General features: G+C 45.5%; 1 protein-coding gene and 1 pseudogene across 3 annotated transcripts in view; one reads left to right on the top strand and one right to left on the bottom strand.

Annotated features, from left to right (window-relative positions):
- The window catches only part of Nhsl2 (NHS like 2), a 252,072-nt gene that overhangs the window by 167,569 nt on the left and 56,999 nt on the right, over window positions 1-27,504 (bottom strand). The gene's annotated exons all lie outside the window — the stretch shown is intronic.
- Window positions 19,882-19,977, top strand: LOC126493116 (uncharacterized; annotated as a pseudogene).

Raw genomic sequence — 27,504 nt, 5'->3', positions numbered from 1 at the left:
AGGCCTGGTGGTGGGTACCAGTAATCCTAGTTATGTGTGAGGCTGAGGTTGGGGTGCCAGTTGGGTGCAGGGGTTCAAGAGCAGCTTATACAACATACCGAGACCTCTTTTCTTCCCCTTCCTTTTCTTTCAAAACAATCTCACTATGTAAATCAGCCTGGCTTCAAATTTGTCATCCTCCTGCCTCAGCCTCCTCAGGGTGAAGACTATATGAGACACCATCACTCTATAAAGTTTATTGAATGAATGAATGAATGAATGAATATTCAACTGTATTTCAGTGGAATACTAAAGGATTGAAGAAAAAGGTGTTTACTTGTCTCAAGGAAGAAGTTAGAGAAAGTGATACAGAAATCCCATTGGAACTGTTTTCCCAAGAAAACAGTTTAGGGGGCTGGAGAGATGGCTCAGAGGTTAAGAGCATTGCCTGCTCTTCCAAAGGTCCTGAGTTCAATTCCCTGCGACCACATGGTGGCTCTCAACCATCTGTAATGGGGTCTGGTGCCCTCTTCTGGCATGTGGGCACACAGACAGAATATTGTATACATAATAAATAAATAAATATTTTAAAAAAGAAAACAGTTTAGGGTGAAAGAGACGTCTCAGGGGTTGAGTGCTTTCTGATCTTCAAGAGGACCTGAGTCCTCTTCCCAGCACCCACATCGGGCAGGGGACAACTCAATGTCCGTAACTCCAGCTCTCAGGGATCTGACACCCTTTTCTGGCCTCTTTGAGCACCCATACACACAGAGCATACTCTCTCCCACATACACATAAATTGAAACAAAAAAATCTTTTAAAAAGAAAACAGTTCGCCAGGCAAAACGAATTCTCGAGACATGCAAGCCAGTGTTGTTTTTCGCATCAGTCACGAACTGTCAGCGAGGAGGCTGAATATGGCTTGCAGATGCCTTGAGCTTGGCCTTCTTTCTCCTGCACAGCGTTTTCAAAAGTAATGTGAGGAGACGCGTGTTGTGGCTGGTCATACCACAAGTTGTCTCAGACTTGGCTGCCTCCTGCCCAAATGTTATTTGCCAGGGCTGGGGTGGGAAGTGTGACATCCCCAGGCCAGGAAAGCCCAGGGCCCTCTTGCTAGACCAAAGTCTTGCTGCTTAAAGGATGCTGTCCGTGGCTTGCTCACAAAGAGCCCTCATCTAACGGATGCCTTCACCATCGAGGTTGGCCGCTTAGTTGCCTAGCAGCCACAAGTATGAAGAGCCAAGTGTCTATTAGCTGTTGTATCAAAGCCTCTCAGGTATCCTTCGTAGGAAATGAGGGGGAAGATGGGCAGGGCACAGGCAGCAGCTGCAGAGCCCAGGATTTCTCTGAACCCTTAGTATTCTCTGAACTCTTAGTACTGAAAAGAGAGACAAACAGAGACCCCAGGATCCCATAGTTTCTATCTCAGCAAGCGACTACATTCCAGCAAGCATCCTGGCCAGGCGATGATGATAGAGCCTCAGCTGCAGAGGCTTGGGTGTATCTGCAGCTAAGATCCTGGCATCAAGAACCCTTCTACTCACTCTGCAGAGAAACAGCATTTCTGGGGCCTCGGGGACACCTGGGTGTCTCAGGAACGGCATAGGTCAGTGTGTGGGTTTCTGTGGCTTCCAGTGAGCACACTGCAACTTAGCAGGAGGAGGCAAGGGAACCTCAATGGGTCTGCCACTGCCAGGCACAGGTCTGGCTGCCAGTTTCTGCTGCTCCTACCTACCTGACACTGGACTCTCTGGCCTTGTCCCTAGCCACCCTGTCACTGCCAGAGCATTGTGGTTTCAAGCTGTTCAGACTAAATCCACACACCACAGCCACAGGCAGGTTCCCCAACCATGTCACAAGCACACACATAACATACAGCATGACCTCGGTCACCCTCCAATTGTGACTCATCTCTACAGCCCCTCCTTCCTTTGTTTTTCTGATCTTTGGTCATGCCCACAACTAAGCCTTGCCTAGCTGGCATCCAGCATCCTTTAGCACCGGTGAGACCTGACAGCCCCACCACCCAAGCTCCAGTCATTTTTTGAAGCCCTCATTCCTAAGTGTGTCTGTCACTCAGTGCCTGGTTGCCACACATGGGCTGTAGCCATGCAAAGGAAACCATTCCTAAAAAGCATGCCAAAGCATTTCCCCGGGACTTTGCACTGTGTTTCATGAAGTTGCTTTGTAAAACTTACCTTCTCCGTTCTATTTGATGTTGACAAACAGGACTATGGGAGACTTGTCTCCTTGAGTTCATAAGCAGCAGAGCAGAGAAGAACAGAGACAGCGATGGCCAAGCCACACAGAGTCAATCTCGTTCACTGGGAAGCACCCTGGAGTTGTTCCAGGCACGTGAGCAGGCTTAGTCAGAAATGTGGCCTTTTCTCTCCCTTTTGCCAGCCCTCCCTCCCCTCCCCTCCTCTCCCTGTCCCTCCCTTCCCTACCCACCATTTCGGAGCCTACAGCTACCCACAAGCTGTGCACCAGCTACTACGATTTCCTAAAAGGACAGCCCCTCCCTAGCATCCATGCCAAGTTTAGGGGCAGCCCTACCACGGCGTGTACACAGTGGCTGCAGTCGTCAGCAGTACCCCTTCGACCCGGTGCCTGTCTGTGTCTCATGACGGGCCCACACCCTCACCATCCATCTACCTAGCTCTTGGTACTTCTTACCCAGATGCTGCCCAAAAGAGTGGGGCTCAGTTGGTGTCGGGGCAGAGCCACGGCTTCCAGCCGCTGCTGTGCCTGTCTAATGTCTCTCAGGGAGCTGGGCTCTGCTGGCCCATGGCCAGACAGATTTGTAGCTCATGTAGCCCTTGGGACTGGTTAATGCCAAGGAATTCAGTGGGGAAAATGCTTTCCTGATCCCCTGCCCCGCCTTGCCTTCTGTGAGTGGCCGTGTGCAGTCCCTCCATAGACTGTGCCATATCCAGCACACACTCCCATTCAACCCTCTGTCCTGGAGAGTACCCTGCCAGGCAACTTGGGCTAAATCCATACTTTGTGCTTCTAACCAATGCCCTCTGTATAGCCAGCTGACTGCCAATGGCATGCTGTGCTTGGTCCTTTCTGCACTGTTGACGGGCACCACTTGTGCTCGGCTATGGAAAGACAATCTCTTTTAATGGACTAGCATCCCCCTGTGCAGCTGACCACACAAGGCAGAGATACTGGCGGCGCTCACCACTGTCCTTCGGTGGGTGGGCTGTTTCAGGAGGCATGGGCAGTCCTGCCTGCTGCTGTCTGTTGGCTGGCATCGCAAAGCACTTAGGCAGCGCACCAGCAAGTTTCGTTTCAAAGCGGGTCAAACAGAATTCCAGCCGTGCCAGAGTTGAAAGGGGAAGTAAACACGGCCTATTCCCAGAGTCACAAATGCCTCCAGGCCCTGAATGGCTAATGAAAATGATGGGGGGGGGGTGGCAGGGGGAAGAAACGGCTGTCACAGTGCACAACTAGAGCACACATGTGCTTGACACAGGCATTTCAAGTGAATTTCATGCGCTCATCAACAAACGCCTCGGTGGGCCTCTTAGACCTGAGTGCGAGTTCAAGACTCTTGTGGCAGACAAGAAGTTGGGAAATTGGAAGATTTATCCAAGGTCATTCATTGAGCCAGTGAAGGCGACCCTGCACAGCTATTTGACAAAGTACATCCAACAATGGCGCTTTCACACACAAAAGCATGCAATTCATCTTTAATTATGTTGTTTGTGACACCGGGATGGCCTCTCCAGTCCTCTGGGTGCTAGATACAGCACTCTCCCACCGAGGGACACCCCCGCCCCCGTGCATGATGTCTTTGTCACACTCATTCTTTTGTTCCCTCATCAAATATGTCCTGACCCCACCACATCCAAAGTAACCTTCCATGCAACCGTGGTCGCAAACTATACCCGACAGTTGTCTATCTTCAGGAAGTTCTCTGTCCACTAGAGGACGGCAGGAGCTGAGCCAGAAGGTAGCCTGAGGGCAGGTAGTGTGTGGACCCTCAGGTGCCAAACTGAGGCATATGGATTTTATGAGAGAAGATGCGTAGCAGCCTTGGAGAAGTCCGCAGACAGCTGTTCTGGAGGCAGACCCATCTAGTAGCGGTGTGGAGATGAACTGGGGCCACACCATGGGGATGGAGGATTTTGAAGGTACAGTGGAGCTGATAAGCCGGGGGCCAAGAAGAAGGACTGAACAAAGAGATAGACTGAGATGCGACCAAGGTGGGTGGATGTCTAGAGTTTCAACAGAGAGGAAGAAACCAGTGGTCCAGGGTTGGGGGTAAGCAGATGTTTGGATGTCTTTCTACGCTAGCAGCATGAAGGTAAGAATCTAGATAGTCTGTTTTATGCTATTACGGCCTCTCCCCCCTCTGTATGGAAAATTGAGCCTGGGCCTTCTAACCTCTGCACTCTTGTGTATGCCTGGAAGTGACCCCTGGGGGAATCCCACTCAGAGCCTCTGGTTAAAAGGGTCTGCCAATTTGACAAATAGTAATCAAATAAATAACTAAAATACATTCCCGCCCCCGGCCTCTTTCTGTCCCTCACTCCAAAACAGCTCTGTGGGAAAGGCAGTTTGGGAATTTCCCACATGTGCCTATGACTACAATGCCAGAGCCCTGCTCTGAGTCAGCTGTAACCTTCAAAATTCAGAGTTTGCTTCCTATCAAGGCAGCAGGACCGGGAGACGCACGGCCGTGCTATCAAATGGCTCCCAGCGTCGCCTCAGACACCACCCGGGGTTTCTGTGCTGGCTTTCCAAGTCCAAGGCCTAGGCACAGGCAAAGAGGGAGGCCCGCTAAGGATGCAGCTAAGCCAGCAGCAGATGGCTGCTCCCTCCACCCCAGGGACAGTGAGATTGCCTTGAGTTCCCGCTTAAGCTACCCATCCCTGTGCCCCCTGGTGAGTGAGCCAGAATCGCCATGGGGTTCCAAAAATAGATAATGATTTTCAGTCCAAACTTTGGTCCTAGAAAGGGGACTCAAAATACTGTAGATGAAAACAAAGCTGGAGGAATTGTGGGCCTCTGGGAAAAGGATAGGGACTTTGGAGTCTAACTTTGACTCCAATCCAGCTTGGGTCCCTACCAGATGTGTGGTTTGGTCACAGTTTTCTCATGTCTCAAATCCCAAGGAAGTGACTGCCTTCTCAGGATTGCCATGAGGCGTAGCCCTGACAATAGTGCCTGCTCCGTAAAAGCCAGCACCATCCTTCACATCCGCTTTTTACGACAAGGGCTTTTGAAAATAAGGACTGGACAGGAGTGGTAGCTCCCACCTGAAATCCTGGCACCCAGGAGGTGGAAGCAGGAAGATCAGGAGTTCAAGGTCATCCTAGAGCAAGATGGAGGCCAACCTGGACTACATAAGGCCTTGTCTCAAAACACTAAAATGAAAAAAAAATTAAAGATCAAATGTTTTACTAAAATACTTCCTGGTGAGAGGACTGGACGGAGAAAAGACCTGAAGCAAAGGAGAAGGGGACCAGTATCTTACCTCATCAAGCAGGGCTTGAAACACCGCTGATAAGCAATGATGGGAACATAAAGGTGTTAGTTACTGTGAACACCCCTCGGGTGAGCAGGAAAGGACTGAACATGATGAGGGATGACAATGACATTAAATCCTCAACTAGCTTAGCTGAAGTCAACAGATTGCCCCACATTGGTAAAGGAGCAAACAACAGTTGAGATGCTTCATTTAGAGAAACGGAGAATTAAAGTTCTTGACGACCTTGGAGAGAAAGGACCCGAGGTGAGGCCTACCACGGGCTATTGTAGCTTCTTTCTATGAGTATGCTCAACTCTGGTTACTTCAAGTCCAGCCAGGAATAATATGGAAGTCTAGGGCGGCACTCACTGTCCAGGACTTTACCATCAGTGCCACAGGTGTGCCAGCCCCCTTTCCATCATGCCACCGAAGTCCATCATCTGAGGCAAGTCAAAATCTAAACCACCAACACTTAATTTAAGCCTCTACTTTTCTTCTGAGACAGGGTCTCATTATGTAGCTAAGGCTGGTCTGGTACTTACTATGTACTCTAGTGTGGCCCCAAACTCACAGCAATCATCCTGCCTCCCTTGGCCTGCCAACTACTAGGATTATAAAGTACTACCACTCCTGATTTATACCTAATTATAAAAGCAAGATTGAAAAACTAAAGCAAACTATGTGTAAAAGGGGTCTGAGTGTGACATTTTCCCACACTCGGAGAATGTGCTTTATCACGTTCACCCTCATTACCCCCTCTTTTACCTCCGTTTCCCACTCCCTGGAGTCTGTTTTCTTAATAGTCATCTTCTACTTTCATTTCTTCTTTATCTAGATTCTATATATGAGAGGAAAATATTTGATTCTCATTTTTTCTCATCTTCAGTAAAATTAAAATCAGGAGTTTCATCCTTCCTCCTGAAAATAAGTGGCGTCTTTCTTCTTCACGGCTGGGGAATATCCCATTGTGCATATACACCAATTTCATTTTCCTTTTAGTGACAGGCCTCATTAAGTGGCTTGCCTTGAGCTCACTCTACAGCCCCTCTAGGTTCTAATCTTCCCCCTGCAGTCCCTAGAATATCTAAGATTAGCGTCTTGTGCATCAAGATTAACTCAGCACATTTCTTTATCCCAGTACCCGCTGATGGGCACCTAGGCTGACAGAGCTGCACCAAATACGGGGATGCAGGTACCTCCATTGTGTGCTGGCTTTGAGTCCCTTGACATTTACCCAAGGGTGTCTAGACACAGTCTGCTGAGAGGTTCCCACAGAAAAAGGTGGGAGACAGTGTATTGATTTGCATATACTGAAGCCGCTTTGCATTGCTTGGAAAGATGGTTCTTGATCAAGATGAGTGTTCATTTGATCATTTGGGTTGAGTTTGCCTTTAAGACACTTTTCACCCATGTTCATTCAGGAAAGTGGTCTGTAACTTCGTTTTGGGTGTGACTTTGTATGTTTTATTTTCAACCAAAAATGAGTCTGGAAGGATTCTTTCTTGTCCTTCCGTTTTGTGAGTAGTTTAAGTGAACTTGGTGCTAATTCTTTTAAAAGTCTGGGAGAATTCCCGAGAGAAAGAAGCCATCCTCTGTGGGCTTTTTTCTGTTGGGAGATTGTTTCACTTTCTTCATTGTGCCCTTTGAAGCTCTTTCTTTTTTCACTTTTGACAAAGTTCAATGTATCTAATTTTTTCTTTGTCACATGTGCCTTTGGTGTCGTATCTAAGAAGTCATTGCCTACTCAAGGTAAGGGAGATTTATGCTCCCTTCTAAGAGCTTTAAAGCTTGAGTTCTGCCATGTACCCCTTTGATCAATCCATTTTGAGTTAACTTTTGCACATGGGGTTCACCTTTACTCCGCCCCTTCCCTCCGGATTCTCCCTTTTACTTCTGGGAGCAACAGCCTGGTTTTCTTCCAGTCAAGAATGGAATCTGCCTCTAGGTGGAGACACGCTCGTGCTGGTCTCCCTCCAGCGCTAGGCCCAGTTGGTCAGGCCAAGGGCCTACCTAAGGGATCATTTGTAGGATGGTGGGGTCACCAGAAGGTGATGTGCTTTTCCTTCCCAGGATTCCCACCCACTAATGCAGCCGCTAGGGAAGACACCTCGAGATTCAGCTGGGTCAGACGGCCTTTCCAAGTCCTAACTCAGGAAGGTGTAACTTTTCCTTTTCTTCTCGACTGTCTTTTTCTTTGGGGTCTTGGCCAGAGTCTAAGGATGCCTTTAAACTCCCTGGTACTTTGGGCTTTCTTAACTCTTCCTTTTAAAGGTCCTCTTCTGCCATGGGGATGCCACTGGCTAATCTCCATGCCAGTGGCTCTCAAATGGTACCCCCCACACACACCATTTACTTCTCCACATCCCCCCCAAGGGCAGTTTCAAGATTTGAAGCTTACCTACACTGGGGTTTTTCTTTTCAGCTCCTCAAATGCTTTGAGCTTCCTCTCTCTTCTTTTTCTCCCTGGCATGTGGCTAACTCTTTGTCAGCTTGTCTCAAAGGGGGTGACTTTCCCTCCTTCTGGTCTCCGTTCCCCTCCTCCAGGAAGCTGCAAGAGCTCCAGCTTGTCTGCGCTGGGATTTTTTTTAACTCTGATAAACTGTCCTTGAGTTCATTCTCAGGTTCTTTTATTAACAAGAGAACTCTAACTTCCCTAGAATTGTATGGTGGCTCGACCAGGACTCCCCCAGATTTCCAACAACACTTCTTTCTTGCCTTCTAATGTGTTAATCAGCAGAGAACATGAACTTGCTCCAGTACCATTAGACATCAGCTGGATACTGGGATTAGGCAAAATCATGATTCATAATAACAGGAAATGTCTTCAATTAGGACTCTATTGGTACACACCTACTGTGATAGTTTGAATGAGAATATTTCTCATAGGCTCTGGCATCTAGATATTTGAGCCCCAGTTGATGGCACTGTATAGGGAGGTTTAGGAGGTGTGGCCTTGCTGGAGGAAGTACACCACTAAGGGCATGCTCTGAGGTTTCAAAAGCCTCCATATTCCCAGTCTACTCTCCGTTTTCGGATTGCAGTTTGAGATATGAGCTCTCAACTCTCAGCTTCCAGCTCTGGCCACCATGTCTGCCCATGATGCCATGCTGTCTCACTAATTATGTATACCTAATCCATTGGCTTCGTAAACCCCAATCAGCCCTCCTTCGATAGGTGCCTCGGTCATAGTGTTTTAAAACAGCAGAAGAAAAGGAACTAATCCACCAATGCTACCTCTTCAATTTTACGGTAAACCTTCAAAGTTAGACAGATGAACTTGTCCCGGGCTCCACAACTGACAAGAGGCAGAGCCAAAATGTGCACTGGACCCTGTCTATCCCCAAAGCTCCAAGTCTCAGTGCTACAGAGCTGCAGAAATGAAGAAGTAGGCACCATTCTGCCTATTGATCCTTACACACTCATTATCTTTACATATGTGTATGTGTTAAGTAATAAGTGCTCCAGACGCATGGAGGAGCGCTACATGAGTATAGTTTGTGTGGCACATGGCTAGGATTGGACAGAATGTGAGGCCAGATTAGGCTGAAGGATGCCAGAGCCATGACTAACCTAATAGCAATATAAATGCAACCTCACCATTCATTGCCATTTTGGTTTGGTTTGGGTTTTGGTACTGGGATGGCCTGGAATTCCTAATCCTACTACCCCAGACTCCCATGCACTGGGGTTCAGTGGGTAGGCCACTTCACCCAGCCCAAACTCTGCTCAGCATTGAGTAAGGGATGCATTAACACCTTCATACCTGCTGTGTGTGCCGCTCTACACCTCCACTGCTGAGTAAAACAGCTCGGGAAGCTTTTCTTCTTTAAGACCACAGAATGTGGGGCCAAGAGTCTGACAATATGAGGGAGATTTCCAAGTAGCTGTTCTAAGAGTCTTGGCGCCAAGTGAGAGCCCCGTGGCTGAGGTTAGACTAAAGCACCCAGTCAGGATGGCCGAGCGGTCTAAGGCGCTGCGTTCAGACTAAAGCACCCAAATGTGGGGGCTGGTAAAGCTAGGAGGAGCGGGATCCCTTCTTGACACATGCACTTCAATTAGAGGCTTGCAATACATGGCAAAGTGAGGCGGAAACCAGAAAAGGAAACCCAGAGGCAAAGCTTCAGGCAGACCTCATGATTTCTTAATTCGTTTCCTATTCTATTAATGATAGCTATTTAAATCAAGACTTACTATGTGCCAACTGCTGTACTAAACACTTCATATCTAGTAATTCATTTACTCTTATGACAACCCCATGCTGCAGATACATTTTAAGATCAATTATTTATTTATTTTTATTTTATGGACATTGGTGTTTTGCCTGCATGCATGTCTGCAGGTGGGATTCCTTGGAACTGGAGTGACAGGCAGTTGTGGGTGCTGGGAATTGAACCCGGGTCCTCTGTAAGAACAGAGTGCTCTTTACTGCCACGTCTTCTCTCCAGCCCTGCTCCTGGGTTCTTGGAGAGAAAAAGAATAATTGTCAACTCTTCAAAATGGGACAATTTACCTTAAGAAAATAAGAAAAGGGTTGCTTTCCTTTCTTATTCAACCAGTGGTTTGAGTAACACCAAGTAGGCGCTTCAACAGGGCACGGCGGGCAGGTGCAGCTTCAGGCTTTTCCTTCGACTCTACACAGGACCAGCTATGGCCTACTTCTCTGTCATCTTAGTTGACTAGAGGAGAGGAGCCCTGCCTTTTATCAAGCTTCAAACCTGGATTCTGGGGGAGGGTGGGTATGAAGGGAGTCCTGCTGTCTCTATAAAGAGTACTCAAGGCCAAGAGAGGAGAAAAGGCTCTTTTGGAAAGAGGCGCAGGAAAGAGGCACAGGATAAGCCTTGAGATGTTGGTATGATGAGGGAGGCCAAAGGTCAAGGAGGTGATGTCATCATGGTGGCCAGGCTGTTTAGAGAAGGAAGGGGAGGTATTTACTGATGGAGGAAGAGTGGAGGTAGGAGAAGAGGGACTTGGGGGAGAGACAGAGACAGATAGGCAGGGAAGTGAGAAGGCAGTGTCTAAATTCATGATACTCTGGAAAAAGCTAAAAGGCCCCACTGCAGATGCGCTGGGAAGCTGTGGGAGGAAAGGCTGTGCTCAGAATAGAGAGATAAAGGGGGGTATTTTGATACAAATATCAGGGAGAGTACACGAGTGGAGGCCAGGCTCAGAGATGGAGAGGTCAGAACACCCCTCTAGTGGTCACAGCCTGCTAGTCCTCAGTGTGCCCCTAGCCATCAGTCCAGAACAAAAGGCAAGTAAGGGGGTGTCCTCAGGGATCAGGTGAGTGAGTCACTCTTTACCCCCTCAGCCATATTAGCCCTAAAGCCAGGGAAAACGGCCATCTGCTCCGGACACTGAGGCTGTTGGGAACTGGGACACACAGGATGAAGAATGCGGGATAGAAGCAAAGGCCGCTAGGGCTGTCTTCTCTTTGACACAACTGACCATTCTCTTGAACAAATTGTGGGGCTGAGGAGAGGCCCAGTTGGGGAGCCAGTTATCTAGTCAGAAGACACCTTTCCCAGGGGCACCACCTCACCGCCTGCTCCAGGGAGGCAGGAGCAAGCAAGGCAGAGAGAAGGGACAAGACTCCCCAACCACCAAGCAGTTCAGAGGCACGGCGGCACCACACTCTAGCCATCTGCCGCACAGCCTACTGTACTTTGCAGCCTGTCCTATGTGCTTCTAGAAACCAGAGGGGGGCTATTTTGTGTTCCTGCCAATATTTATTAAAGACAATTTCCCCCACCCACCTTCATAAAAATGAAATTGGAATTTCAGCACCGTAGTCGCATTAACAGCGAAGAAGTCCCAACATAACCCCCCAAGCAGTTCCCAAGGATGAGATTCTTTCTGCTGTTCCGGGTTTAGAGTGATTTACACATAATTACTAGTGCTTCCCCCCTGATTAGCGCCTGCTTTCTGGAGAGCAGCTCCTCTGCGAAGCACCTCCAATGATGTTTTCGGCTGGTTTTTGAAATAAGCCTTACATTGGAAACCTAGTTTATCATTTTGTGTGCTTTCTTTTGCGCCCGCATGAAATCCCAGATCTGGGCTTGATTGAATTCTAGGAGAGATAATATGTGGCAGAGTCTCCAACCAAAGAAACATTTTTCCACTGGAAAAGTGTGAAGGGTTGGGACTTCCAGGATGACTGTGTGGGAAGCTCATTTTTCTCTCCAGGGAAACGGGCGAAAAATTTCAAAGCACCTATTTAGAGCCTCTGGCAATTGTCCTCAGAGTACAGACCAACGGAGAAGTATTTATCCAAGGAAATCTACTAAATGCCAGCAAGGACCTTGAGACTGTGGCATCTACACCACAGTCCACAACAGTTCTCCCCAGCCCTCCTTTGTGACTGACTCTGTGGGACTATTCTGGGCGGGCAAGGCCAAGAAAACACCATTTGCTCTTCCTCCCAGTCTATTGGTGACAACTCCACCCCAGCAACATCATCTCCTTGGGTCCATGTGACAGACACTCCATTCCAGGTAGCAGCCTCTCCCCGACACAAACCCCACTAACAGGGCAGAAGTTTTGTCTTAGGTCCTGCAGGCAGGCCAAGCACACTGGCCTCAATCATTCCCAGCCTACTCATAGGATGGAGGGTCGAATAGACCAGGCAAGAAGGACTGGTACTACTATTGTCTTCTCAGTGTCCATTCACAGGGCAAGAGGTATCAGTCTGGTAGATGCAGAACCAGCCCCATCACCAGCTCCAGTATAGTGGCCTAACAGGCCCTGCAGGCAGGTGGTAGGATGGAGAGTTTCACAGTTCTGCCCTACGTAAAATGATTATTTAGAAGAGACCACGGAGAAGTTCACATATAAGAGCATTGTTGAAAACAATGGAGACCTTAGCCATGGGCAACTGAGAGAAGGTTGGCTGGTAGCTATATAAAACTAGTGGTGACAGAAAAAAAAAAAAAAAGCAGGTTAGTCACAGAAGCACCAGAGAAATCCTAGCAGAAAGAGAGCTATGCAGACATGCAGACACCTCAGGGCATCGTATCAATCACCTCGGACCTGAAAGACTGTCTACATGCACAGGCTGTTGTTGTGGGGTATGTGTACACTGTGTGATGACACATTGCTGTTATTGGTGCAAGAAAAAGCTGAACGGTCGATAGCTAGGCAGGAGGTGTAGGTGGGATTTCCTCAGAGGGAAAGGAAGAGGAGGAGGAATCTTAGGTACACAGGAGATACCAGGAACCACACATGGAGATGAAACAGAGGTACAAGATGGAAGAGAGGCAACACTACATGGTAGAATGTAGATTAATATAAATTGGTTAATTTAAGTTATAAGAGCTGGTGGGACAAGCCTAAACTAAGGCTGGGATTTTATAATGAATAAGAAGTCTCCATGTCGTTATTTGGGAGCTGGCTGGTGGGATAGAGAAAGACTCATTACAGCCTGCATCCAGATGAACAACAGTAAGACAGGGCATGGGGCAGATTTGGACACAGTTTCAAACCACATGCAGATGAACAGATGCCTTACCAGCCCACAACCTTTAATCTGACCCTGATGGAAGAATTAGCTGCTTCCACCCAGGAGCCACTCTTGTGAAGCCAGGCTTAAAGCTAAACCACACCAACCCCTGGCAGTTTTGAAGACTGGGTATGCCTAAGATTTAATCCCTTTCAAGAATGACTTGGGAGAGAACGCTTAGGCTACTTGTTTCTGGTTGAACAGGGGGCACATTTCAAAGCTTCCCTACCTGTGATGGCAGGGGCCAAGCCACACCACTCACCTGAACACTCACCCACCAAAAAACATAGTGAGAAGAGACTTTTTGATCTGAACAAGTGACAAACTATATACAGCCTCAAAGATAAGTGGGACACCATTAAGTGTACCGGCACATGTACACAAGGAGGAAGAAAGACAATGTAAAAAAAAATCCCAAACCAAAGCAAACAAAAAAAAAACCCAATCTAACTTGATGGAAAATACTAATAGCAATCCAGTTAAATGAACTGCAAGGAACATAAAGACACATCAAAATTATTGAAATACCGAACTGTTCAAACACCAAGAGAAAATCTTAATGTAAGAGAAAAGTCAACTCATCACACATGTACAAGGAAACCCTGGGAACATGAAGTAACAGTTAACTTCTCAACAGAGCCACAAGAGGGCAAGAGGACATGGATACAGCCAAAGTGCTAAAAGAAAAATAGAATGGTTAATCCTTAAACCCAATAAAAGCACATTTTATAAACGAAGGCAAACGAAAGACCGTAGGGAAAAAAAGGCTGAGAGAATGCTCTGCTGGCGTCCATACTTTCTACAATATACTAAAGAAAGCGTTTCCCACCCACAGGGCGTGACATCCAACAGCACTGTGCAGTCACGCAAATGACCACGAGCTCCAGAAAAGGCAATTATGCAAATACTAATAAAAAAAAGGTGACATAATGAGGCCCGAGGGTGTGGCACGGCGGTGGGGTACTTGCTTAGTGTGTGCAAGACCCTGGTTCATGGGGCTGGAAAGATGGCTCTGTAGTTGAGTGCTTCCTGCTCCTACAGGGGACCCAGAGTTCAGTTCTCGGCATCCCCTGTCTGGTGGCTCACAACCATCTGTAAGGTCCTACATTTCCTGGGTACAATCTCCAGTATTTCTCAGAGAAAGGGCGAGGGGTTAATAATAATAAACTTATTTTATTTATTTAACTGATTTTAAAAGTAATTTCATGAACAACATCTATAAAATTATATTCTATCCCTTATTATGCATAAATAAATAAATCACTTTTGAGAACAGCATGAAGGAGGCAGTTAGGATAAAAACATACAGTGCGCATGTGCTGGCGTAAGGCCATGACTGAAGATGTCCAGTGTGCAGGAAGAAATGAAGAGGACCAGCAGTGGTATTTTAGAAACTTTAAAAATTTATTTGACTTCTCCTGTCTTCTTGTATTTTCTTTAAAAATATAAGACTATATGAAGCAATAATTATAAACAAGTATTGTTAGATTTTGAATATACACGGGCAGACAATAATAAAAGCACAAGAACGGAGGAAGAAAAGGGGGCTACATAAAGATGCAGCTCTTATACCTCATTATTGTTGGTTTACCATAAACCTGTAGTAGATTTTGTCAACCTGTGGACGCTTGAAAAAGAAAAGTCCCCCAGAGACATATTTGAACACTTGCCCTCCCGTTAATGGTGCGGTTTGGGGAAGCTGTGGCACCTTTAGGAGGTGCAGCCTTGCTGGAGAAAGTACCCTGTTGGGGGTCATACTTTGAGAGTCCATAGCCTAGCTTCACTTCCAATTTGTTCTCACTGATTCATGCTTCTGGTTGAAGATGTGAGCTCTCAGCTTCCCACTCGGGCACTTGCTGCCCTGCCTCCCCTGCTATTATGACCTTCCCTTCTAGAACTAAACGGCCAAGTCAACTTCCTTCCGTCCCAGAATTTTACCTCGGCCACAGAAAAGGAAACAATATAGAAGTGGGTACTGGGAGTGGCTCTTGCTGTGAAGAACTTGACTATGTTCCTTTGGAAAGGAATGTGGAAGATTTTGACACTTTGGACGAGAAAAGCCGTTGAATGCTGTAAGCAGAGCTTAACGGAGCCTGGAAGACAGCAGGCCTGAGAGAAATGCCGACAATAGAGGCATGGGTCGGGAGCTTTCAGACGGGAACAGTATTAGCCACAGGCCACTCCTGTGAGATTTTGGCAAAGAAACTGGCTGCTTTTTGCCTGTGTCATAAGAACTTGCCTGAAGCTACATTAAAAAAAAATATGGGCTAATTTCTTTGGTAAGGTCAAATCTGTGGCATGGTTGTTATTGGTAATACTTCTGTAGGTCTCCAATGAAAAAGAACATGTAGGACAGAGAAATATAAAATGTACAGTTCTGAGAGAAAAGTTTAATGTGACAGCCAAGGCCTGTGTGGGAAGGGAGGCTGTAACTGTTAAGCAGAGGAGTCCTGTTTTACTCTAGGACCAGGGAAAGGGCGCTCCTCAGGTCAACATTCTACCCAACTAGGTTTCCAGCTTGTGAAAACGGGAGCCCAGGTAGTTTTCTGCTACTGGAAAACAATTGCTTCACCATGGAAAGGGCTGCTACTGATGTAAATCAAAGGGGCGAGGGGCCACCCCAGGTTGGCAGCCGAACTTTGCCGTACAGGCTTTGGAGGCATCAAAGATACAGGGATCAAGAGACTATACATTTTTCCTCCATGGTTTCAGAGAGCTGCTGCAGCCAGGCAATGCGTGGCAGTGTTGGAGCCACTGTGAGAAGGCCCTGAGAGACTAGGAGGGCACAAGAAACCATTACATGCGACTGATGGTGAAGTCGGAGTGCAGCGGAGACCCCAAGATGTTGGAGATGCCAGAGCTGTGGGACATCTGCAGGGGAGAGCTGCCTACAGGGAGTGGTGCCAGCTCAAGAGGGACATGTGGCAGGCATCAGAGTCGGCGAAGCACAGCCACCTAAGCAAGGGACACAGCGCTACAATATTTGGTATTTGCCCTTCTGGATTTCAGTATTGCTTTGGCTCAGTATTTCCCCACTATGCCCTCATCCCTCCCTTTGGGCACGGTAATGTGCCACTGTGATGTTGGAAGTATATACTTTGCTTCTTGATTTTTCAGGGGATCACAGTTAAGAAATTGTCTTGAGTCTCAGAAGTGACCTCGGACTTTAGATTTTTAAACAGTGTTGAAACTGAAAGACTGTGGGGACTTTTGAACTCAATGCACTTTGCATCACGAGATGGTCATGGGCCTAGGGGAGCCAGGGGTGGATTGTGGCAGTTTGAATGAGAAATGTCCCTCTAAAGTTCACATATTTGCACACTTGGCCCTTAGCTGGTGGCACTGTTTAGGGAGGTTCCAGAACCTTTAGGAGCTGCAGCAATGATGAAGGAAGTACGCCAGTTGGGATGAGCTTTGAGAGTGCACAGGATAGCCACACTTCCGGTCTGCTTTCTCTGTTTTATGCTTGAAGTCTAGATCTCTCAGCTTCCTGCTCTGACCGCCTGCTGCTGTGCCTCCTCCATCTTTACCAGTTTCTCTTCTGGAACCATAAGAATATAAACCCTTTCCTCCATTTTTTTAAATTTTTAATTTGTTTTTGCTTTTGGTCAGACATTTTATTATAGCAACGAAAAAGCAACTAATGCATAAACTAAAATGTATATTCCAATCCTCAAGTCAATTAAGAAACAATTGAGAAAAACAAAACCCCCCAAGTTAAAATCAGAACAAACAAAAAGCCAAAGACAAAAAACGTCCCCAAAAATGAGATAAAAATACTGCAGTTGAAACAAAACCATTAAATGGATTATATTATGAACTAGTAAACACTTAATACGAAAGAAGTCAGTAAAAGAACAGAGGAACAAAACAAGATGTGATATATAAGGAATAAAAACCAAATGGCCCAGGAAACTAAACAACAAACTAAATTCAAAACAAGCAAGAGAAATAATAACAAATAAAAAGAAATAAATAAGGGAGCATGAAAACAAGAGAGAAAATCATCGAAATCAGACATTGGTTATTTGAGGGGAAAAAAACAAGTCTTTGACTAGACCAACAGCAAAACGGAAAAGACACAACACTGCTGACATTATGGAACTAAAAAGAAGTGAATATAAAACTATGAGTAACTATGTGGGAACAAATTAGAAACGTAAAATGAAATAGAAAAATGCCCAGAGAGAACAGCTTCTAAAATGGGCTCAAGAAGAAGGAAAATATGAATATAGTAAAACAAATAAAAAGATGGCATCAACAAATGCAAAGCTGCCGCATGGCAGAATCCTGCTCAGGTTGCCTCACTGATAAATTCTACAAAATATTTCAAAACTTCAGACCCAAGCCTGGTACGGTGGTATACACCTGTGCTCCCAGCAGGCCTAGGCAGGTGGCCAGTGAGTTGGAGAACAACTCGAGCTACATAAAGAGTTCTAGGCCAATTTGGACTGCACAGAGAGAACCTGGCTCAAAACCAAAAGGAAACAAACATAGAAAGTCACCCACCACTGCCACAGTCCCTACATAGAACCTGAAACAACAAACCTAAACAAACAAACCAAAACTCCAAACACCAAGTTTGGTTTCTAATTTCCAGTTGAGCATATAAAGAGCTTAAAAAAAAAACCAAAATCACCAATCTGCCCTAACAGGTAAAAAGCTGAATGTATCGGCAGCTCTCCTTAGGGTCAGCAGAGAAGTCCCAAGGGGCACTGCCTTAAAATTGGAGCAGGCACTAGACATGGAGGATACTAACTTGAGGTAGCAGAGACTTGCCAGCAGGTTGGAGCAGCACACATATGTAGCTCCCGGTGCTTGGGCTGCTGAGGCAGGGAGATGGATCACTTGTGCCCAGCAGTTCTGAGACCAGCTAGTACACCGTGGCCAGACCGTGACTCTGAAAGACAATGTGTATGGAAGGCGGTATGGAGGTCTCATAAGCAGAAAACAGTACTAGGTATGAAATCTGAATTGTCGAGTGACTGATTACTGAAAGTTCAGTGAGCACAAAGGTTAGCTACTAGTAACTTTCTGTGGGCCACAAAGCACACATTAACCACCTTTCCACTTTAATGGACAAGAAATTGCATGCGATCTGCTCAGACCATAGTGGAAAGGAAGTAGAAGTGAGTAACAGAAGTCTGTCTGCAGAAGCCTCAATATTTAGAGATTAAAATCAAACTTGTAAATAACATACAAGTCAAAGAAGGGATTTCAAAAGAAATAAAAAAGGCTTTAATCAAGGGCAATGAAACGCCAGCCTCGCCAGATGTGCAACAAAAGCAGAGCTGCGAGGGCGAGTTACAGCACTGAGTGCAAATATCAGAAAAGAAGGAATGCAGAACAGCAATAATCTAAGCTTAACCCATCAGAAATTAGAAAAGGACTAAACTAAACCCAAACTAAATAGATGAAAAGAAATAATAAAAATTAGAGCAGAATCAATGAGACTGAAAGCAGGAAATCATTAGAGAAAAATCAACAAAGCCAAAGATGAGTTCATTGAGAAGATCCAGTAAAACCAATAACCCTTAAGGCCAGGCAAAGGGGAAAAAAGACAGCATGGACTATCAATGCCACAAATGAGGGGGCCTCATTGCTGATCCCACATGCACCAAAAGAAGAAGAAAGGAATTCAGTGGCCAACTCTATACCCTCAAATTCAACACCCTAGACAAAACCAGTCAATTCCTTTAAAGACAGAGCCTGCCAAAACCCACACAAGGAGAACTAGGCGATATGAATAGGCCTATATTTATTAAAGAAACTGTGTCACTAATACCTTCCCCAAACAGAAACACCAAGCTTGGAGTGCTTCAGTGGTAATTTCTACCAAATATTTGTTCGGGGAGGGGGGGATATGTATCACTTTTCTAGAAACCAGGGGGAATATTTCTTAATGCATTCTATGAGACTAACATTATCCTAATACTAAAATCGAACAAAGAGAAAGTCAAATCCAATAATGTAGAAAAAGAATTACACTTCACAACGACATGAGATTTATGCTAGCTAGGAAAGACTGGTTCAGCATTTTCAAAAATCAATCAAGGTACTCTAGAGGCAGAGCCAGGAGTTCAGAGGCAAGTCTGGTCTACAAAGTAAGTTCCAGGCCCGCAGAGTTACACTGTGAGACGCTGTCCCGAAAAATCAATTAATTAATGCAGTCCATTCCTTGATAATGTAACAAAGAAAAAGCACAATAATATTAACAGATGCAGAGAATGGCTTTGATGAAAATATCAATGTCCAGTCAGAATAAGACCCTCAGCACACTAGGAGTAAAAGAACCTGTGTGGCAGTGCACGTTTGTAAGCCCAACACTACACAGAGGCTAGAGGATTTTAAGTTCAAGGTAAGCCTGGGCTTCATGGTTAGATCCCATCTCAAAAAACAAAAAGAAAAAAATCTATAAAATACCTACAGCAAACACACTTAATGGTGAGACTCTGAGGAGCTTTCCCATTAATATCAGGAACAAAAGCAAGGATGTGCCCTCCCACCACTGCCTTCCAACATCTTACAGGGAAGCGTAAACAATGCAATAGGAAGGAAAGGGTAGGCTGGGCGGTGGTGGTGCACACCTTTAATCCCCGCACTCGGGAGACAGAGGCAGGTGGGTCTCTGTGAGTTCGAGGCCAGCCTAGTCTACAGAGCTAGTTCCAGGACAGTGAGAGCTGTTACGTAGAGAAACCCTGTCTCGAAATACACCTCCCCCAAAGAAGGAAAGAGTAAACAAAGAAGGGAGGGGAAAAACTCTACTCATAGATCACATGATCATAGAGGTAGGCAATCTGAAAAAAAAAAGTGAACTCTGGCAACTAATAGCAGCTATTGCAAGGTTACAGGACACAGGGTTGACTTACAAAAGCCAACTGTGATGAGTAGGTGGAATATGGAACTAAAAACACATTACTATGGTGTTTTCTTCAGGAGCATGTAAAGTTGAGACAATACAGAGATTAGTGTGATCCTATGCAAGGATGACAGACAACATTGTGAAATGTTTCATATTTTTAGTATATCTTTACCTAAAACTTATTAAGATATATGTATATCAAATATGCACAACTCATTATATATATTAACCTTATGCATTGTTTTAAAAACATATTACCATATATTAGCATTCCCAAAGTATCTAACACTTGAGTAAAAATTTAACATCAGCTATACAACATCTGTATAGAGAAAACTATAAAGCTATAATGATAGAAATCAAACAATAAATGGAGGAGATACTCTATGTTCACAATAAGAAGATTTAATACTGTCAAGATGCCAGTTCTCCCTGAGTTGATCTACAGTTCTATGCAATTCCAATAGAAATCACAGAAAGTTATTTTCTGAATCTAGGCAAACTAGTTCCAAAGTTTTATATATAGAAGCACAAGTGTCCCAGAATAACCAACTCCATATCGAAGGAGAGGAACCAAGTTGGAGGACTGACACTGGCCAGCCCCTGAGAACCTATGTAAAGCCGCAGCAATCAAGACTGTTGTTAGTGACTGAATAGACAGATAGACAGATCAGTGGAGAACAGAAATAGGCTTACTTGAATCAGTCAACTGCTCTATGAGAAAGGGACAAAGCAACATAATGGAGCAAAGAAATCTTTCCAACAAATTGTGCTGAAACAAGTGGGCATCTATGTGCCAAAGAAAGGAAGGAGGGAGGGAGGGAGGGAGGGAAGGAGGGAAGGAAGAAAGGAAACAGACATCACACAAAAATTAACTCTTAATTGTTCACAGATCTAAATGCAAAGTGCAGGGCCACACACCTCCTAGGTGGTAATAGAATTCAAACTCTAGATGGCCTTGTACACAGTGAGGATTATTTTACCCACACTTATTAGTTTACTTACAATGCTAACAGCCGTCTTCACCTAGGACTTTACAGGTTTTCCTAAATGAATACATTTTAGCAGAGTATAGTGGTTCACACCTGTATCCCAGCACTCAAAAGACAGATCCTGGAGGATTACAAGTCTGAGAGCAGTCTAGTTTCCAGAGAGAATGAATTCCAGACCAGTCTGAACAACAGAGTGAGCGTCTCTTGCAAAAGGCCCAAACAAACACACAAACTTTAGTTTTCAGCGAGCTTTTGGATCGATAGCAAAAGAGTAGCACTTATGGAGTTCTATATAAGTTCTGTCTTCATAGGTGCTAAACAACGTCCACTATCAACATATCACACCAGAGCTGTACATTTGCTATGATCAATAAATCTACGTTGCGATGACTTTTAGACACATTGCCAAAGGCACAATGTGTGAAAGAAATCACTGATGTGCTAGATGCATTAACAGTGAAAATTCTAGACTGGAGATATGACCCCCATGGCAGAGTGCTTACCTAGTATGCCTTAGGCCCTGGGTTTGAACTGTAGCACCACAAAAAAGGGGGAAATGGTAGTCATTCTGCACTGCTAAGAGCACTGCCAAGAGAATGGAAAGGCGAGCCACAGACTGGGGGAAATGTTTAGAAGTGTCCCATTTAGCAGACTCCATTCAGGTAAAACAGCATCCTTGACTATGTCACATAAAAGGATCTTGAGAGGAAGTAGAGTAGAGCAAAGTTAGTGAGTTTGTTCAGCAGAAAGACAACAGTATATGCTTTATATTTAAGTGCGGACCTGTAAGACTTTAAGACAATCCTGAAGCCATTTTTGACAATTCTGAATCCTCTCAGCCTCTGTGCCATAGTGCTTCCCCTCCTCCCCTGGGAACCAAAGACCTAACAGCTACACTCGCACGTACTCAGTTCCTGAACAATTACCCATATACGTATGCTTTGGTTCGGTCCCCTGGGAAACGGGGTCAAAATGACCTCTTACCTCATCTGATCTGGCAACAGCTCTCCAGTCAATTATTGGTAATAGCCCTTTCAAATAAGCCAATCAGAATAGTCAAAGAACAACCCCCCTTGCTTCTGTGGCCCCTTTAAAAGTAGACTGTACCCGCTACTCGAGGTCCCTCGGCTTCCCGAATGCTGGGGGACCCTGTCATGACAGAATTAATAAAATCCTCATGCTTTTGCATCGGCTGTAGTGTGTGAGATGGTCTCTGGGGGCGACTCCTTCTCAGTGTTTGGACGCCAGAGTCCAACAGACCTTGAGAGAGAAAGGGAGAGAGAGAGAGAGAGAGAGAGAGAGAGAGAGAGAGAGAGAGAGAGAGAGAGCGAGCGAGCTTGAGTGTCTCAATGACTGTGTTAGAAATAAATTGGGAGCCAGGCCGTGGTGGCGCATGCCTTTAATCCCAGCACTTAGAAGGCAGAGGCAGGTGGATCTTTGTGAGTTCAAGGCCAGCATGGCCTATAAAGCGAGTTCCAGGACAGCCAGGGCTACACAGAGAAACCTTGACTCAAAAACAGAAAGGAAGGAAGAAAGGAAGGAAGGAAGGAAGGAAGGAAGGAAGGAAGGAAGGAAGGAAGGAAGGAAGGAAGGAAGGAAATTTGGGAGCAGACTACCAATCTAATTAAATTGTCTCAAATGGAAATTTTACGCTTCAAGAGGGTGCACTTGGAAGAGCAAGAACATCAAGACAGGAAGTGAACTTGGTTTTTCTGCTACGGCAGGTGGTGAGTGAATCTTTTCCCCATTGGCTGGGGTTTGACCTCACAGCTTTTCTTGATTGGCTAGTTTTAAAAGACTCAGCATAAAAGAAATGGCAGCAAAGGGGAAAGGGGGTCACTGCTCTAAGCCTTCTTGAAATGCAGAGGTGACTTTCGGTTAATGAAGGTTTTACCAGCTGGGGTGGGGGCTCCAAATATTGGCATACAAGTCTTATAAAGCAAGAGATGAAAAGGTTGGAATTTCTTTCTGTAAATGCAAATTTTACAGTGTTTTATAGGAAAGACCAATATTTTCAGAATTTTATTTATTTTATGTGTGTGGGGGGGATGTTTTGTGTCATGTATGTGTGTGCACCATGTATGTGCTTGGTGCCTTTGGAGATCAGAAGAGGGCATCAGGTCCACCCTGTGGGTGCTGGGAATCGAACCCAGTGTACTGGAAGAGCAGCAGGGCTTGTAGCCACTGAGTCATGTCTCAGGCCCCAGGAAATACTAACACTTAAATGTTACTTACAGGCATAAGGTTTTGTGACTTTTGAAGTTGCATTGCTCAGAGGATATAATTGACTACCAGGTTCAAAGATTAAGTAAAAATAGATGAGCTGCTTGCCTCTCTCTTCTCGAAGAATTTGAGATTGTAAGGTGGCTTTATGAGGCACATTGTTCAGGCTTAAGGATGAGGGAGGCGTTGCTGATGCTGCTCACTGGAAAGAGCGCACACGTTCTGGCCTGAAGCAACATGGTTTCCGTGTTGATGTCTATTGCTCTTGTTTAAGGCAGCTCTTGGAAAAGGAGAATGCTGTCTCTGTAGGTGATCTTGATTTCGTCAGTTGCACTGAAGTTATTGACTCTTGTCTTTCCCTTTCCATAGTGCTCTAATTTTCCCTGGCTTTCTATCCTGCCTAGATATGACATTTCAGAAAAAGCCAAACTACAGCAACAGCAAAAAAGATCAGAACTTGCCTGGCATTATCGGGAATGAAGGATGAGTGGGTAAAGCACAGAGAACGCCTAGGGTAATGGAGGGGTCCCGTGTGATAACAGGAGACAACTCAGACCACTGCACATGGGTACAACACCAGGGGTGGACAGCAGTGTAAACTGTTAGCATCAGTGATAACGATGTGACATCAGCCATAACGAATGTCCTTCTGGGATGTGTACTATCTGCACTGGAGGAGGCAGGCCATGATGTATGCAGGAGGGATGAGAGAAGGTTCTGTGGGAACTTTAAAATCACTAAGCAGTGTAATTTATAAAATCGTGAGTCCCTGGAAATGCTCCTAAAAGCATACAACGAATGAAAAAGAACCAACTTCTTCAAGAAAATCTACTAAATTTCAGTCTGAAAAGTGAACCTGGGGTGTTTCAAACAAGACTTACTCCCACCTTCTCCTACCTGGTGCAAAGGGACAGAAACCCCACCCTGGCTGTTCCCAAGAACACGGGCATCCTCTTCTCCAGCTCCCAGTGGGAGGTCTATCGTCCCAGGAGGAGTGAGATGGAGCACTTCCCATCCATCCTCAGTGACCTGTTGCTCAGGCTTAGTTCCAGGTCTGAGAGGCAGGGGCTCCCTTCTGCCGTGCAGCTCCCTCTTGTGGGCTAGAACACCACAGAAGACAGTAATGCCCGCTGGCTTGGCCTCTGGGGCTCAGTAAGTAAGTAAGGAAAAGCAAGATCCACAACAGCGGTGATCCCCTTGGGGTGACTACTCAGCTCCTAAATTGAGAGGAAGGAGGGGATTTACTCAGAAACTGGTCATCGTCTTTGACCTTGGAACAAAACTGTGGCTCGGAGATTTTGCCCCAGGAGAAAAGCAGGCTGTAGAATAGAGAGTTTAAAATAACTCCCCAAAGGAATTGACTTTATGTCTAACAGCATAGAGAAGTCCATACCTAACCTGGGAAGGTGGGGGGGGGCAATGGATGGGGGCCTTGTGGGTGCCTTGGAGATGTAGCAAAACTATAGACTAGCTACTTTTCTGGACAGAAATGGGAGACATCAGAGATGAACACACCAGGGGTCAGAACAAATCTCAAACACTAATCTAGGGGACTGGTACTTCAGAAACAAGCCCTATAATTTGGCTGGACAGGTTAGGAAGCAATTTATGCCCTGAGTATTTTTTAAACCAATAGAATTAGCATCTAACAATTTACACTTTAGGTGTGATCAGGGAAAGAGACAAAGAGGCCAGTCAAAACTCTGGACGTGTGGGGGCACCCTAGGGATCACCTTCTGCTGGCCTGCAGGGGGATGACCTTTATGAAAACTTTACAGCCTGGACTAACCGAGGAATAACATGAAGAAATGCTGGGACGAGGTGTGGAGAGACCAATGCCAAAAGTTGCTGGAATGTGCTAGTTCTCTAAAATGTCCAATTCCCAATGAAAAAAGTGTGAAATGTGGAAAAACAGTTAAGAAAAAGCCATATATTAGAAGGAAGCCCATCGGAGCCAGGCACGAGAGCACGCCTGTAATTTCAACACTCAGGAGTTGGAGGCAGGAGCATCAAAAGTTCAAGGTCATCGTCAGCTAACTAGGAAGTTTGTGGCTAGTCTGCACTGCAGAAGACCCAATCTAAATGAACAAAGAAATAAGCACACACGCAAACAAATCCCCCAAACCTACAAACACAACGTAACTCCTACTCAAATCCCTATGGCCTTTTTTGGTATAAATGGAAGAACTAATTTTAAAATTACATGGATTTCCAAGACAGCCTTTGGAATTCCTAGGGAAAGTTAGTCTTGGAAAAGAATAACAAAGTTGGAGAACATGCACATTTGATTTTTAGTCCTACTGAGGCAGGGGAATAGTACAGAGTAAAGTCCAAAGACCTTGCCTAAAGGCTGCAATATTAGCTTATGAAAGAAACCGATTGGCAAATAGAAGACTCAAACACACCGGACACCTCCATTTCTCCTCCCTCTTCCACTGTCCCCCCACCCTTCCACTCCCCCTTCCACTGCCTGTCCTCAGTAAAAAGCACTGTAATTCAGACTGGCCTCGAACTCACAATCCTCAGCCCTCAGCTTCCCAGGTGTTGGAATTACAGGTATGCTTTATCACACCGGTCTTTGCAGGTTGCTTTGGATGGTGTTAATAATATTGACAGTTTAACAGCACTAAGTCTTTCAAAACCCACGAATCTGGACAGGAACAGAAGCACTCAGAGTGTCCAAAGACGATTTGCAGTTCTTTAGAGTAGCGGAACACACACTCCTGAAAGGGCGGAGGTTTCAGATGCAAATGAGGAATATGATATAGGAAGTTGTACGAATAATTACACAGAACAGAACGTACTCAAGAAAGCCCAGTGTGGACTGAAGAGATGGCTCAGCTGGTTAAAATGAAAACCCCAAGATACACCCATACATTTAAGGACAGCTCATTTTCGGCAACAGTGACAGCAACATTCAAGGGGGAAAGAACAGTCTTTCCAGTAAATGGTGCTGTGAAACTGGAGATCCATATGTAAAGGAATAAAGCTGAATTTCTACTTCTTTATACCAATGTACCAGAGAAAGAGAGAGAGAGAGAGAGAGAGAGAGAGAGAGAGAGAGAGAGAGAGAGAGAGAGAGAGAGAATATTAACTTTGGATTTAGCAGTGGTTTCTCAGATATGACAGTAAAAAGCTTTGTCACAGAATAATTAGATGAATTCAACTTTATGAACATTTAAACCCTCTATGCACTAATAGACCCTACCAAGACAATAAAATACAATGTGCAGAATGAGAAAAGATATTTGTAAATTACTTATCTGATTCTAGTATGCAGAATATATAAAGAACAATTTATGCGTCAAAAATAAAAACATCATCCAGCTATAGGAAGGAAAAGAATGGAAATACATACTTCTCCAAAGAAGCGATACAGATGACCTGCTACCAAGAAAAGTTATCTAGTATAATGAATCTTTAAGGAAATACGACTCAAAAACACAGTGAGTGAGAAGCCATTTTTCCCTCACTGAGATGGCTCTGAGTACCGTGACACTGGAAGCTAGTGTTGATAAAGAGCATGGAGAGATGATGTAGCCTGTGTTAGTTGACTTTCTTCTGCTCTGATAAACACCATAGCCAAAAGCAACTTGGAGAGGAAAGTGTTTATTTGACTTTCACTTCCCAGATCACAGTCCATCACTGAGAGGTCATGGCAGAATCCTAGAAGCAGAAACCAAGCAGAGACTGTGGAGGAACGCTGCCTACGGGCTTGCTCCCCATGGCTCATGCAGCCTGATGTCTTATATGCCCCTGCCCACCTGCACACAGGTAGTACTGCCCACAGTGGGCTGTCTGCACCCTCCCACACCAATCGTTAATCAAGAAGATGCCTTACAGCCTTGCCTACAGGCCAATCTCACGGAGGCACTTTTTCAATTGAGGGTCCCTCTTCCCATATGACTAACTTGTGTCAAGTTGACATAACCTAATTGGCACAAGCCACTCTCCTGTGTACTCAAAATTCAGAAGAGTTATTCTTCCACTCTGAAATTCTACTCCTACTCTCCAAGAGAGTGTTCTCTCTCTCTCTCTCTCTCTCTCTCTCTCTCTCTCTCTCTCTCTCTCTCTCCCCCCCCCCCCCCCCCCCCCCCCCCCCCTCCCCCCGCTTGCTCTCTCTCTCTCTCTCTCTCTCTCTCTCTCTCTCTCTCTCTCTCTCTCTCTCCCTCCCTCCCTCCCTCCCTCCCTCCCTCTCTTATTCACTCACACATGCACACACACACCATGACTGCTGAGATGACTCAGTTGGTAAAAAAGAAAGACTTGCTTACTACCAGTACTGACCAACAGATTTCAATCCCTGGAACTCATATGGTAGAGGGAGATAACTAACTCCTACAGATTGCGCTATAGCCCTCACATTCACGTAGTGGTGGTGCATTGCACACACATGTGCACACACATAAATAGATATAATTTTTTAAAAATTAGAATTTCCTTTAAAAATTGCCAACTGTATCAGCTGATG

Source organism: Alexandromys fortis, unplaced genomic scaffold (genome assembly GCF_014885135.2).
Source record: "Alexandromys fortis isolate MF-2015 unplaced genomic scaffold, M_Fortis_MF-2015_v1.1 scaffold_321, whole genome shotgun sequence".
NCBI classification, from domain to species: domain Eukaryota; kingdom Metazoa; phylum Chordata; class Mammalia; order Rodentia; family Cricetidae; genus Alexandromys; species Alexandromys fortis.
This window is presented reverse-complemented; position numbering and strand designations above follow the sequence as displayed.